This window comes from Ranitomeya imitator, chromosome 6 (assembly GCF_032444005.1).
Source record: "Ranitomeya imitator isolate aRanImi1 chromosome 6, aRanImi1.pri, whole genome shotgun sequence".
Lineage (NCBI taxonomy): Eukaryota > Metazoa > Chordata > Amphibia > Anura > Dendrobatidae > Ranitomeya > Ranitomeya imitator.
Genome location: NC_091287.1, coordinates 45,053,945 through 45,068,284, shown reverse-complemented (window position 1 = coordinate 45,068,284; position 14,340 = coordinate 45,053,945). Strand labels below are relative to the sequence as shown.

Genomic DNA, 14,340 nt, shown 5'->3' with positions numbered 1-14,340 from the left:
CATTGATGATTTCGATCCGACCCTTGGATCAAAATCGGACATGTCTCTGATATTTTCCGCTGAACACTTGGTACGAGGAAAAATATCAGACAAAAAATCACAGATAGCACTCGTATGTGAAAACTGGACATCTAAATGTGTGAAGTACTTTTTGCAGATGAAGCCCCCATGAGCTGAACGAGGTCAAATTCAGACCTCCATGAAACACTGTTTGAGTAAGTAAGGACTGTGATGAAGCAGTTGAGTTCGGGTCAGGACACCCGTGACCATTCTGGCCTTCACTCTGCATACTTACACCATGCTTCATAGATATCTGAATTCAGCCTAAAGACAGCGAGATTCCTGATTGGCTGTGTAGTGCAGCAGGGATGGTGCAGTGTGACAGATAGGCAAAGACCACAGAAAAGTTCAAAGCAAATGTATTTTAATGTCCAAAAACTGACACACAGGAGTGCTGTCCTCCGATTTGCAGCCGAGTTTCCATAAACACAGTCCAGAACTCAAAACGTTGCCGTGTACAATGACCCCATTGTGTCTCTTGGGTGCAGCAGCCGCCTGGAAGTCCCTGGCTCTATGTTAGCTCCACACAGACCTGAGTTGCACAGAGCCACCTGCTCTGCAGCTTGCAAACTCCAACACTGACATCCCCAAGGCAAAACTGACAGATTTAAATGGAATCATGGCCATAGGGCCACTTCCAAAACCCGGAATGGAGAGAGGGATTCGCCCCACTACCAAACCTGCAAATCCCTCTAAAAATAAAAGCCCTTAACGGGTTTTCCTAAAAATATGACTGAGTCACTTGGACCCAATCCACTCATTCTTTTATTTTTTCTTGTGACTCACAGGCATCCTGCTGTGAACACAAGGCACTCCAGTGGGTTTAATAGTACTCTGTCTGCATCCTGGAGGATACATATCGCCCCTCACATATAATCCCCCTCACTGCCTCACAGCTGCCAAACCCACCCAGTAATTGGGTGGGACTTTGGATGTGCAATTTGCTAGAAGTGCCGCCTATCAACTTAGTTGTAAGTCGGGGGTCACACATCCATTTTTCATGGGCCAAGTAGAGACCAAAATGCACATAGTGACCATGGGTTTTCTCATCCAAACTTAAGTGCCTTATAGGCATATGCAGCGCCCCAGAGACCTGGTCGTTGCAGTATGGCCCCAAGGCGAGTAGCGGTACGTCCGATGGCACTAAAGAGTTCTCCTGACCAGGTATCACCAGAACACATTACACTTCACACTCCGGCCACTAGGGGGAGCAAAAGGCTTTATTTATTGGGCCACTTCTCACACTGGTAAAACTAGGGGCTGGGGAGGAAGTTAGTCAGAAGCTGACTGGGTTGGAACCAGGCAACATCCCGTGGCAGGGGGTGTTGCGGGGAGAAGACACAGGGGGGTCTCTGTCAGGCGTGGGAACCTGGCAGGTGCCTAGTGACAGAACAGAACGTAACGGAACCGCGCCTGCACACCTTGCGGCGGTATCCTAAGAAAGAGACAAGAGGGGAAGAATATTGTGGAACAGTGTAAATGAGATCAGCACAAAGGAGAGCCAGTAAGAGTCGTGCCGAGAGAGGAAGGCAACATCTTACTGAGGCGCGTAGTCGGTGGCCGGATCACCGTAGGAGTAACTGACTTCAGGCCTTACTTCAAATTCCGCTGGACAGTTGATTATAGGTTGGCTGTCTACCTATTACACCTACGAAGACATAGGGGGCAACATTGGGAGAGGGGCGTCTCTAGGGTTCCGGAAGACCTCCAAGCCTTCCCGTCAAACGGGTGGCGTCCTAGCCATACTTTATCTGGGGGACGTTAAAAACTAGCAACATCTGGAACCAAAGAACGTGAGAGAGAGAGAGCTGTAGAGAACGAACGAAAGAGAACAGCAGTTGTGAGGACTATTCCGAATGCTCAGCAGGGTAGGACTACAACACACAGGCGCTATTGGTAGGCAACGATTTCCATCTGCGAGGGAAACTCTGGATGTACCCATCGGACCGGCCGGTCTCTGATAGCCCGGTTGAACGTGCTCTGGACTGAGTGTACTGAAGCCTTCAGTAAAAGGTAAAGAGACTGCAACCCTGTGTCCTCGTTATTGCCTGCACCTCACACCATCACCATCCACCTTACTGGGAATCCCTGGGAAAATACTTCACCTGTGGGAAGGTATACCATCCAGCTGCCATTCCATCACCCCAGCAGACCCCACAGCAGCGTCGGTCACCCTGACCAAACACCACAGGTGGCGTCACAAACCCCTGACAGACTGTACTACCATTTCCATTGGACGCCCCTTAGCAGGGTCACGACCGGGTCCAGCCACCGTGACAACCGCAGAACAGAAGGAGAAGGGACCGGTACCGAGTGACTTGTGGCCCTGTGCCTGGGGGCGCTCCACATATCTAAGACTGTAAAGTTAGGATCAGGAGAACCGTGGTCCATATACTGACTTTCCCCCAAGCTAAAGCAGCCCACATGGGCTCACAATATAAATTCCCTATCAGTGTGTCTTTGGACTGAGAGCAGAATCCAGAGAACCCGGAAGAAACCCACGCAAACACAGGGAGAACATACAAACTCCTTACAGATTATGTCCTTGGTGGGATTTGAACCCAGGACCCGAGCGCTGCAAAGCAACAGTGCTAACCACTGAGCCATCCTTCTGCCATGAGATGGTTATGATCCCCTTAAATGAACTTTACTCAGATTTTCTTGTGGACCATAATCCAGAGGGCTCCAAGAAAAAAAACATACATTCACATGTAGAGGTATCATGAGGACATGGAAAGCTTATTAGGATACGGAGGAGACGGTTGAGGAAATAACCGGGGCTGACTGGAGCCATTTTAAAGAAACCACCATTCAGGGTCATAAATACCAGGAGAACAGGTTTTAAAACACTGAAATCTGACTCAGCTCAGAGCCATTTACCTAGACAAACACAAAAACCGGATCAGTGACCCATGTGCTTCCACGGATGTAAGACCTCGCTGCAGATGGATAATAATGCTCCTACAGAAGATACAAATGAATGAAGGAAAGATTTTAGAGATTCCTAATAAAAAATATCAGATCTAGGATTGCAATTAATGGCACCAAATAATTTGAATGTATGAAAATACTTCTTCATACCGCACCTGGCACATGTCCACAAGTCCGCATTCTGGAGCAAATGAATTTACTACAGAAGGCAGCACAGAGCAATTAGACAGTTATTGCTTTTGTAGAAAGCACATGTGACTGTCAGAAGTGAATGATTCTCATTAGTCACAAAACAAGGCAGCTTGTGAATGTTATATTAATGGACATCACATGTCACTAGAGAAACCCCCTACACTTCAAAATGTATCCTATACCTCCCGCAATATCAAGCCCTGACATAGCCTTCTCTGCTACCCAACCCTGCAGAGATATCTAGCTGCCATCCAATCAGCAGCAGAGATGAGCGAACCCCTGGATGTTTGGGTTTGGCAGGTTTGGTGAAAAATTAAAAAAAGGTTTGGCTCGTATAACAGAACAGTACCCCAGCCCGAATCCGAACCCAGACCCCATTTACTTGAATGGAGAGCCAGAACATCCAGTATTTGCCACGCTGTCATGTGCATGACAGCGTAGAAAACGCTGCTTCTGATCAGCAGTAAAATCATTACCGCCGGTCAGAGAGCCGCTGTTCCCATGCTGTCTAATGACAGGGTGAGCTCACAGCTGTGATCGGAAGTAAAAAGTTTACCTTCAGTCACTGGCATCAGCTGATGAGAGTACTGCTCCCATCAGCCGATGCCTGCTGTAGCTAATGAGAGAGAGCAGGCGGCAGTTGATGTGAGTATTCAACAGCCGGCACCTGCGCTCTAAATACATAATTTAAAAAAAAATTGTGTGGATTCCCTTGTATTTTTGATAACCAGCCAGGCAAAACTGATAGCTGCGGACTGCAACCCTCAGCTGTCAGCTTTAGCGAGGTTGGTTATCAAGAACAGAAATCAAGAAATTTCTCCCAGTGAACTGCGGTGAGCTCACCTCTGCACTGTGAGACTAATTGTCAGTGTGCTAGCGGTGATCTCATTGAGGTCCCCACAGTTCAGGGCCCTTTCTGGGAATGCAGCCTCAGTTACCGCTGGTAACCTCGATGACATCACTGTTGGTCACTGAGGCTGTGCTCGAAGCAGCTCATTCCCCAGTGGTTCTCAGTCTGGAGGATCACATCTTGGCTACGTCCAGGTTGAAAACTATTTATCTCCAGACATGGATTACAGCATAGGACAGAATGACGGACAGGTGAGGGATATTGTTATTATTTATTTTCTAAGTATTACAGGAGACGAGGGCTTTAATGCAATGGGCGTTAGGTGAGTTTAACGTTGTTTGTTATTTTTAAATAAAAAGGGAAAAGTGTTTTTGTTTATATTTCAAATAAAGATCTTTATTCTGGCTGTGTCATTACTTACAATACAATTATACGATTAGTAATGGGTAGGTGTCTTATAGATGCCTCTCCATTACTAAGCTGTGGGCTTATATCACCGAACAATAGAAAGGTGACATCAATCCCACAAATATGAATCCCACTTTCCATCACCATAGGGCAAGTGGGAAGAGCTGGGCAAAGAGCCATCTAATAGATGTTCCATTTCTGGGCAGCTGCGCTGTTTTTTTTAAGCTAGGGGAGCCAACATCCATGGTCCCTTACCAGCCTCAGAATACCAGCCCCCAGGTGTCTTCTTTTGCTTGGCTTCTTGTCAAAAATGGGGGGGGAACCCCGAGCTGTTTTTTTTTTTTTTTCATTTTTTTAAGTAATTTAAAAAAACAGCGTGGAGACCACTCAATTCTTGATAACCAAAATACAGGGGAATTCAAGGAGTATTATTATTATTATTATTTATTTAGCGCACAGGCAGCGGCTGGTGAATACTCTCATCAGCTGCCACCTGCTCTCACTGTTATTAGCAGCAGCAGGTGTCGGCTGATGGGAGTAGAAGTCCTTTCAACTGATGCCAGTGACCGTAGGTAAACTTTTTACCTCTGATCTCAGCCAATCATTTGACAGTGTGGGAACCGCGGCTCTCTGACCGGCGGTAATGATTTACAGTACCGCCGGTCAAAGTCACAGCTGCGGGATCACGCTGGCATCAGACTGCATGGCCCTGCAGTGCTCTGACCTACGGTAACCTTTCTGACTTTGAGAGCCACATTCAGCTGTGAAAGACGTGTCGCGAGCAACAATAAGCTCCTGCCCCTCTCACAATGGTGACACCCAGAGCCCCCATTACTGGTATAATGACACCCAATGCTTTTCCATAGAAATCACACTGAGGCAGTATACCAACATCCAGGTGTTCCAACCTTACCCACCTTCAACAAGCACTCCCACCACACTGTCCCATCCAGCTTCAAGAACTTCCTCTGACTGGCAATATCATCCTATCTCCCGCTTACCAGCGTGAAATGTCCTCTGAACCCCCAAACCAGTATATGCGCATCCAGATATGCTCTTCTGTGCTGGGCTACTCCTAAGAGTCACCATCTGGAGACTTGCTCTTCATAGCTGTTTGCTAGACCTGGTGGTAGCGCACCAAGCTGGCAGACAACCTCAATCTTCACATCATGGGCCAGCAAGCCACTTGTGGCTTCTGAGCCACAGGTTGGGGACCCCTGCTCTAGTCCATGACCACAGATTCTGGACAGGTGACCTGTAGACATTTAGGACTCATGAATGGGGTAACACCAAAAGGGTGCTAGTTTTTATTATGCTCAGCGCCATAGCAAGAAGAGTCTGGGCTCCATAGCAAACTTTTGAATGAGACTTCCTCCGGCACTCGCTGATCACTGCCAGACCCTCCCGTACGGCTGCTGCCTCTGTCATTAATTGCACATACGGTAATCTGTGACCACTGGACAGAAACCCTGAGACCTGCCTCTTATCTGACAGCACCGAGGCTCTTCTTTTGATTAGCTGGCCTGGCTCAACAGCACATGCATTTCACATCACAATGATGTTGCGCCAGGCTGGCTAATCAAAAGGATAAACTAAGATGCCATCAGTCAGGGAGTAGGCAGTACCCAGGGGTCCTGTCTAGCGGGCATAGATTACTGACATCACCGCTCATTACAGTCGCCGGATGTCGCGGAGCTCAGCAAAAGCCAGGTGTGGCTGCTGGTGATGAGCGAGTGTACTCGTTGCTTGAATTTTCCAGACCTCCGAGTATTTATGACTGCTCAGAGATTTAGTTTTCATCGCAGCAGCTGGATGATTTACAGCTATTAGCCAGCTTGAATACATGTGGGGATTCCCTAGCAACCAGGCAACCCCCACATGTACTCAGGCTGTCTAGTAGCTGTAAATCATTCAGCTGCCGGGATGAAACTAAATCTCCGAGCAGTCATAAATACTCGGAGGTCACCCGAGCGTGCTCGGGGAAAACCCGAGCAACGAGTACACTCGCTCAGCACTAGTGGCTGCTGCTTAAAGCTTATGGAACCTCAAAATGAGTCTCGGTAGCCTTTGATCGCCGGAATCGAAGAACGTCTTGGGAAGCGCTGGACTACGTTGGATCTGCGTGGTAACTTTGCTTTCTAATAAATTGGTGAACAAGGGACAGTCTCTTGTTTTTATTTCTCTCTTTTGATGTCTTTCAGGTTTCCATTTGTGGACTATGGGGGATTCCCTGGACTATGTCAGACCTGCATGGGTAATTTTTTTTTTTTTTTAATAAATTGGTGAACCAGGAAAAAAGTCGGGAGTGTTTTTTTAAAATAAAATGTTTGTGTGTGTTGGTTTCTTTTTACTTATTGGGTTAGTAATGGGGGTGTCTGATAGGCGCCTCTCCAGTACTAACACCGGAGCTTGATAGTAGCTGTGTTTTGTGACAATTCCCAGCTGACATTAACCCCAACTACCATTACCCTGATTGCCAATGCACCAGGGCTATCGGTAAGAGTGAAAGCGAAGTGTCAGAATTGGCACATCCAATGTGATGCTCCACTTCGGGGGTGACTGCGGGTTTGTATTTTTAGGCTGGGAAGCGCCCAATAACCAGGGGTCTTCCCAGCCTGATAATATCAGGTCACAGCTATCTGCTTTACCTTGGCTGGTTATCCAAAAATATTTTTTTTTTTTACTTTATTCATTTATTAGGTTAAACACTCTTTAGTGCCATATAAAATCCTCTAAGGGGTGTAAGTTAATTATACGTAGGGCACTTGCGACATTATATATCTACAGTAGATCTATCTATTCTAATATCTTTCTCTCATTTAGTTATCGTTTTATTTATTTTTTTTCTTTGAGATTTGTGGATGACAATCAGATGGCATACGGATGGTCTGATTTTTTTTCTCGTACCCATTGACTTGCATTGATGAGTCTCGGAAGTTTTACGCGGCCATACGCAGTATGCTGTGATTTTTTTTCTTTCCCCGGCACGATTCCAGCTGAGTAAAAATCTCACAGATAATTACTGTCTCATTGAATAACATTGGTGCAAGCGCAATGCGATTTTTAATTTTTTTTTATCACATTGCACTCGGCGATTTATACGCAGATGTTAGCGAACCCTTAAAGACTTGCAGTAATAGGAGGCCCCGTTGGAGCTTTTGCATTTGCGCCCATGAGATACAATTTACACCATTTCTGACCGGCTGTAGTAACGTTATCCCCATAGTCGCAATCTTACGTTTTTTTAGCCTTTTCCAGTTTTCCTAAACTTCTTGACCAAATAGGACTCACGCTTTGCAGTCTCTTCCTCCCAACATCTCACATGGCTCACGTTACGTAAGCCATGTGCGCTGCATGCCTCTCTGGGAAGGAAAGGGTTATCACTTGAGTCTCAGATTGCCAGCAAATTGTAGGGAAACAAGCAGTGTCTTTGAGCTGAGCCCTCCTTCCCCTCTCAGATCCTAACCTCCCCCATGTCCCCTTCTTCCTTTTTTCCCTCCACAGAAAGGAAGGAAAGTTGAGGTGAGCTGGGGCTTTGGGGTCTGCACATGATTGGGGAGGGGGGTCTTTAAGTGATGCAGTTAGAGGGGGGCTTCTACATATAGTAGAGTGGAGTTTCCTGGATTTTGGAGCTGTGATTCTATCAGCCAACACATGGGTCTGTATGGCTGTGATTTATGGGTGGGATCTCTGTAGGCTTACTGAGGAAGTAAGGGGCAGCGAGTAATGATAGATTATGGAAGATGATGTGGATGACACGTGAGTGCATGCAAAATACTGCTGCTTTATTAATGCAACTTATTAGTGTTATTACAGGTTAAAAGTTCCCAACAGGAGGCGTGAATTCTAGAAAATGCTTATTGATTCCGCATCTTTCTGCATCAGGGCCCGTTCACACTCTTATTTCTGGGGCACAGAACTCTAGCATATTCTCATGGATTTAGTTTTTGCCCATAGAAGTCTTTGTGGTTAATTGAAAAATGCATTCTTTTTCATGTACGTAGTCGCCTTTCTGCAGCTTTTCGTAAACCGCAATTTTAAAAAAAAGTGAATTTAGTTATAATGAAAAATCAAAAAAAATAAAAAAAATGCAACAGCGCAAAAAAAAAAAAGTGGAACAAAATTGGAGAAAAATATATCAAATGAGGATGCACAGAGTGCTGCTTTATAGCAATTCTGTGCTGCTCGATTATTTCACAGGCATGAGGCCGGGTTCAGGTGAGCGTATGCAAAAAATGTCCATTTTTATGTCGTGAAAAACAAGATTTTTCATCTGTATTGTTAGCCATATTCCGTTCGTGTCTCATTTTTTTTTTTTTAACATCTGCCTAAATAATAAAAGATTAAATACAGTTTGCTATGACAATTGCAATGGATCTGTTAAAAATTGGATGCTATATGTATGGCAACCGGTATGAGATCCGCTGTTTTGCACACCATTGATTTACAGTAGGCAAGTCTGGTCCAACATATGACTCAAAGTAGCGCATGCCGCAAATTTATGTATTTGTTTAATATGTAGATGATTGGTCCCTGTGAGTAAAAAAACGACTACATTGACTTGCACTGGTCCTTGTGTTGTACCTATGCTATTAGTTTTGCACATAGACAGCATATATAGACTAACTGTATACGCTTGACCGCACACACCCCAAGAATGAGATGATGGCATTCAATCCCTTGAACTCTGTTCACATGTTTCAAGTGGAAAACGCTTGTGGAAATCCTGTTTTGGAGAGTGTTTGGTTTTTTTTTTTTTTTTTAAAAACCTGTTTAGGAAAAAAATTCTGATTCAAACAGCAAAGTGGATTTTCCATAGAAATTAATTGGAAGAGTTTTCAAATAGCTTTGGTGCAGGAATATAATGAGGATCCTTTCCACACAAAAAAAAAAAAACTTTTCAAAAACCTAAATGTGAATGTTACATATATGAGGATTTCACACTCCGATTTCTAAATTGAATTCAACAGTGTTTGTATGTTAAAAACCTGGGTCAATTTTCTGCACTTATTTAACTGAATTTTGTGTATTTTTTTTGGTGCAACAAACCCAGGAAAAATAAAATGGACCAGTGGACCTCTCCATGGGATATAATGGGTACATGTCTGTAGGGAAAAAAAAAAAAAAAACAGAAATAAAGCATATGTGAAAAACTGAGTTATAAATGAGGCCAGACTTGAAGCTCCAGGGCCTAATGCAAAAAAGCTAAAAAAAAAATGTAACCTCTCCTGCCATGTGTCTTTTATGATATGCAAAAAAGGTTGCACTCTATCGTGCCAAAGCATATCTAATATGAAATACATGAACTATGAATAGCAAAATGGCTTTTGAACATTAGGAAAATATTTGAGAGACGCTTTGCACAAAATTTGATCAAATAGTGTGAGCCCATCAACCATCGTCAAGGTGGCCTCATTAAAACTGATGGGTCCCTGACCTCCCTGTCCAAATGTGAACACTTACTTTTACAATGGTAACCAGGGTAAATATCGGGTTGCTAAGCGCGGCCCTGTGCTTAGTAACCCGATATTTACCCTGGTCACCAGTGAACACATTGCTGGATCGGCGTCACACACGCCGATTCAGCGATGACAGTGGGTGATCAGCGACCAAAAAAAGGTCCTGATCATTCCCCATGACCAACGATCTCCCAGCAGGGGCCTGATCGTTGGTCGCTGTCACGCTTAACGATTTCGTTAACGATATCATTGCTACGTCACAAAAGGCAACTATATCGTTAACGAAATTGTTATGTGTGAAGGTACCTTTACCGAAGGCCAATGTCTGCATGCTTGGGTGAATGTGGACCATTTTGCTATTCATATTTCATGTATTTCATATTAGACAATGCTTTGGCACAATAGAGTGCAACCTTTTTTGTATATTGTGTATGCACCTATTCACACTAGTTTGGATGTGCCAGTCGTTTTTCTGTCATGTGTCTTTTATGAGGTTAGTCTTCTTGCTGCAGAGTCTTTGGAGCAGAAACTTTAAAAAGCTTCCAATTTTTTGAGGAGTTTTGAGATTTGTAGAGTTTTTATGCTCAGGGGTAAGATTTATAATCTGGCAATAGAGCCACAGGAGTTTTCTTTCACAAAGCCGCATTTGACAGTGGCTTTTTTTTCCTGAAGTTTGTTTGCGCCGATTCCGCCGCCGGCAGTTTTTCCGTCTCTTAAGAGAAGGATGAACATATTAATACTTTTAACCACTCCAACCCTGAAATGGTTAAAAAAGTAATAAAACACTGAACATGTGAACAGCAGTGACATTGTTGTGCGTTAGGTCCATTTTTTTTGGCATGCTTTTTCAGGTGGGTTTGGGAGTGGAATCCGCCTGAAAAAGATGTTGAGTGCACTAAGCCAGTTTCCAATCAAAAACTCCTTATGTAAAACTCTGTCTGCACATAACCCGAGACTTTGTGCATATGATGTCTTTTTCAGGTGGATTCCGCCTCATAAACCTAGTGAAAAAAAAACCTATAAAAAAAAAAAAAATTCAAAAGAATGAACATAAATACTTCTATGATGGGCTATGTTCACATAGTGAGCGTTTGGTGAATTTTTGATGTTGCAGATTTTCTGCACCCATTAAAGGGAACCTGTCACCCTGTTTTTTCAGTAGGAGATAAAAATACCGTTAAATAGGGCCTGAGCTGTGCTTTACAATAGGGTATTTTTTGTCCCCTGATTCCCTACCTATGCTGCCGAAATACCTTACAAAAGTGGCCTTTTTCGCCTGTCAATCAGGCTGGTCAGGTCAAATGGGCGTGGTCACATCGCTGTTTCTCCCCCACATCTTGCTTATGTTCCCGTTGGTGGCATAGTGCTTCTCGCATGCACAAGTGCCGAATGCACTGCGCAGCTGTAGAAAAAGAGAGCGCTCGCCGCTATTCAGCGGTTTCTCGGTGGGCGCGGCCATCTTCCTGAGGCCGCGCGTGCGCAGATGGAGTCTCCTGCTTCCCGGGGCTTCAGGAAAATGGCCGCGGGATGCCGCGCGTGCGCAGATGGACATCGCGGCGGCCATTTTCCTGAAGCCGAGATTCGAACTCACAGACTTGGCCCTATCCTGGATCTTGTCATACCTAACTGACCGAACATTCAGCGTCTCCCATTCACACACCACCTCCTCACCTCGCCCCTTATCTGTCGGAGTCCCACAAGGTTCAGTTCTAGGACCCCTGCTCTTCTCCATTTACACTTTTGGCCTGGGACAGCTCATAGAATCTCACAGTTTTCAGTATCATCTCTATGCTGATGACACACAGATCTACATCTCTGGACCAGATATCACCACCCTACTAACCAGAATCCTTCAATGTCTGTCCGCTATTTCATCCTTCTTCTCCGCTAGATTTCTAAAACTTAACATGGACAAAACAGAATTCATCATCTTTCCCCCATCTCATGCGACTCCCCCACTGAACCTATCCATTTCAGTAAACGGCTGCCCACTCTACCCAGTCCCACAAGCTCGCTATCTCTGGGCAATCCTTTTGACCAATCAGCAACATTGGCGCGGGATCTAATGTTAAAAATAATTTTTATAAAAAATCATTATATACTCACCTTCCAGATCCAGCCCAGGCCTTTCCTGCTCCTTGCGACGCTTCGGTGACCGGTCCATGCATTGCGGTCCCGCGAGATGATGACGTAGCGGTCTCGCGAGACCACTACGTCATCTCGCGAGGCCGCAATGCACTCTTGGGACCGGAACGTCGCGAGGAACATTGGTAAACGTCCCTGCTAGATCTGGGGGGCAGATGGAGGGTGAGTATGTAACTATATTTTTTATTTTAATTCTTTTTTTAACAGAGATATGGTGCCCACATTGCTATATATTACGTGGGCTTTGTTAGATACTGAGTGGGCTGTGTTATTTACTACATCTCTGTTCTATATACTACGTGGCTGTGCTATATACTACGTGGCTGGGCAATATACTACGTGGCTGGGCAATATACTACGTGGCTGGGCAATATACTATGTCGCTGGGCAATATACTGCGTGGGCTGTGTTATATACTACGTGGCTGGGCAAAATACTACGTGACTGCTATATACTACGTTGGCTGTGCTATATACTACGTGGCTGGGCAATATAGTACGTAGGCTGTGCTATTTACTATGTGGCTGCTATATACTATGTGGGCTGTGTTTTATGCTATGTGGGCTGTTATATGCTATGTGGGTTGTGCTATATTTCTCTGCTGTATCTGTGCATCATGAATCGTGGTATGTGTTAAAGAGGGGTGCCCACTGAGACTCGTTCGCCCGGGGCCCTCAAAAACCTGGAGCTTGCCCTGGCTTCACTGATTGGTCACGCCCGGCCACGAACAATCAGCGACAGGCACAGTCCGCCCGCGAATTGGCGCGGAATTTGAACCACGCTTCGCTAATTGGTCGCGGCCAGCCGAATCCTGTGTATAAATTGCATTATTCTGAAAACTTCATAAATAAACTACATACATATTCTAGAATACACAATGCGATAGAATCGGGCCACCATCTAGTAATAATAATAATAATAATAATAATAATCTTTAGTTATCTAGCGCCAACATATTCCACAGCACTTTACAGTTTAACAGTTTCAAACACAAGTCATAAGTAACAACATTAACAATACCATAATTGAAGCACAATAAGACGACCCTACTCGTGTGAGCTTGCAATCTACAATGAGGTGGGGGAGATACAAAGTACAGGAGCTTATTTACAGTGATGTATTTACAATGATGGTCCAGCCATCTTCAGGGGGTGGGGGATAGATGGAAATAGTGAATTGAGCTACACACGTGCCCTTACACATAAAATGACTTTTATTAGGGAATGTGATAAGCCGCTCTGAACAAATGTTTTGAAGGCGCGCCTAAAACTATGCAAATTGTGAATGATCCTAATTTCTTGGGGTAGAGCATTCCAGAGGATTGGTGCAGCGCCGGAGAAGTCTTGGAGACTGGAGTGGGAGGTACAGATTAGTGCAGAGGTTAGTCGAAAGTCATTTGCAGAGCACAGTGGTCGGCTAGGGAGGAGATATATGGGGGGGCCGCACTGTGGAGAGCTTTGTGGGTGAGAACAAGTACTTTGAATTGGATCCTATAATGAATGGGCAGCCAGTGTAACAAATGGCAAAGAGCGGCTGCATCTGAATACCCATTAGCCATGTAGATGACCCTGGCTGCTGCATTGAGGATAGACTGAAGAGGGGAAAGTCGAGTAACGGGGAGGCCAATTAATAGAGCATTACAGTAGTCCAGGCGGGAGTGTATCAGGGCAACATTGAGGGTTTTTGCTGTTTCCATGGTGAGGAAGGGCGGATTCTAGAGATGTTCTTTAGGTGTAAGCGGCACGAGCGGGCAACAGATTGTATATGGGAAGTAAAGGAGATATTGGTGTCAAACGTAACACCCAGACAGGCGCCTGCTGCCGGGGAGTTATTATGGTGCCACCCACGCAGAGGGAAGTGTCAGGTTTAGGGAGGTTAGTAGATGGTGGGAGCAGAAGAAGTTCAGTTTTGGAGAGGTTGAGTTTCAGATAGAGGGCAGACATGATGTCGGAGACTGCAGACAGACAGTCACTGGTGTTCTGTATTACAGCAGGAGTAAGGTCAGGGGATGATGTATATAGTTCTGTCATCGGCATAAAGATGGTACTGAAAGCCAAATCTGCTGATGGTCTGTCCACATGGGGCCGTGTCCACATGAGCCCTGTGGTACTCCGACAGTGAGAGGAAGAGGGGACAAAGTGGAGCCAACGAACGATACACAATGGTTGTATATACAGTTTACAACCCGGAAAGCTGCTAATGCAACCACTCCTGGCTGTAAACTACTGGGGAATGAATGAAATGCTGGGAGCGGAGCTTCGGTGACATCACCAAAGCTGCGCTCCCTGGTGGCCT

General features: G+C 45.1%; 1 protein-coding gene across 2 annotated transcripts in view; it reads left to right on the top strand.

The window, feature by feature from the left end:
- The first annotated feature begins 7,843 nt into the window (after positions 1–7,843).
- The window catches only part of PRTFDC1 (phosphoribosyl transferase domain containing 1), a 40,574-nt gene continuing 34,077 nt past the window's right edge, over positions 7,844–14,340 (top strand). Inside the window, exon 1 of one of the 2 annotated variants that reach the window (XM_069729585.1) lies at positions 7,844–7,963. The gene's annotated coding sequence lies outside the window, so the exon portion shown is untranslated. Of the gene's footprint in view, positions 7,964–8,159; positions 8,201–14,340 lie in introns of those variants that run through there. The other variant, XM_069729586.1, reaches the window with a different exon arrangement.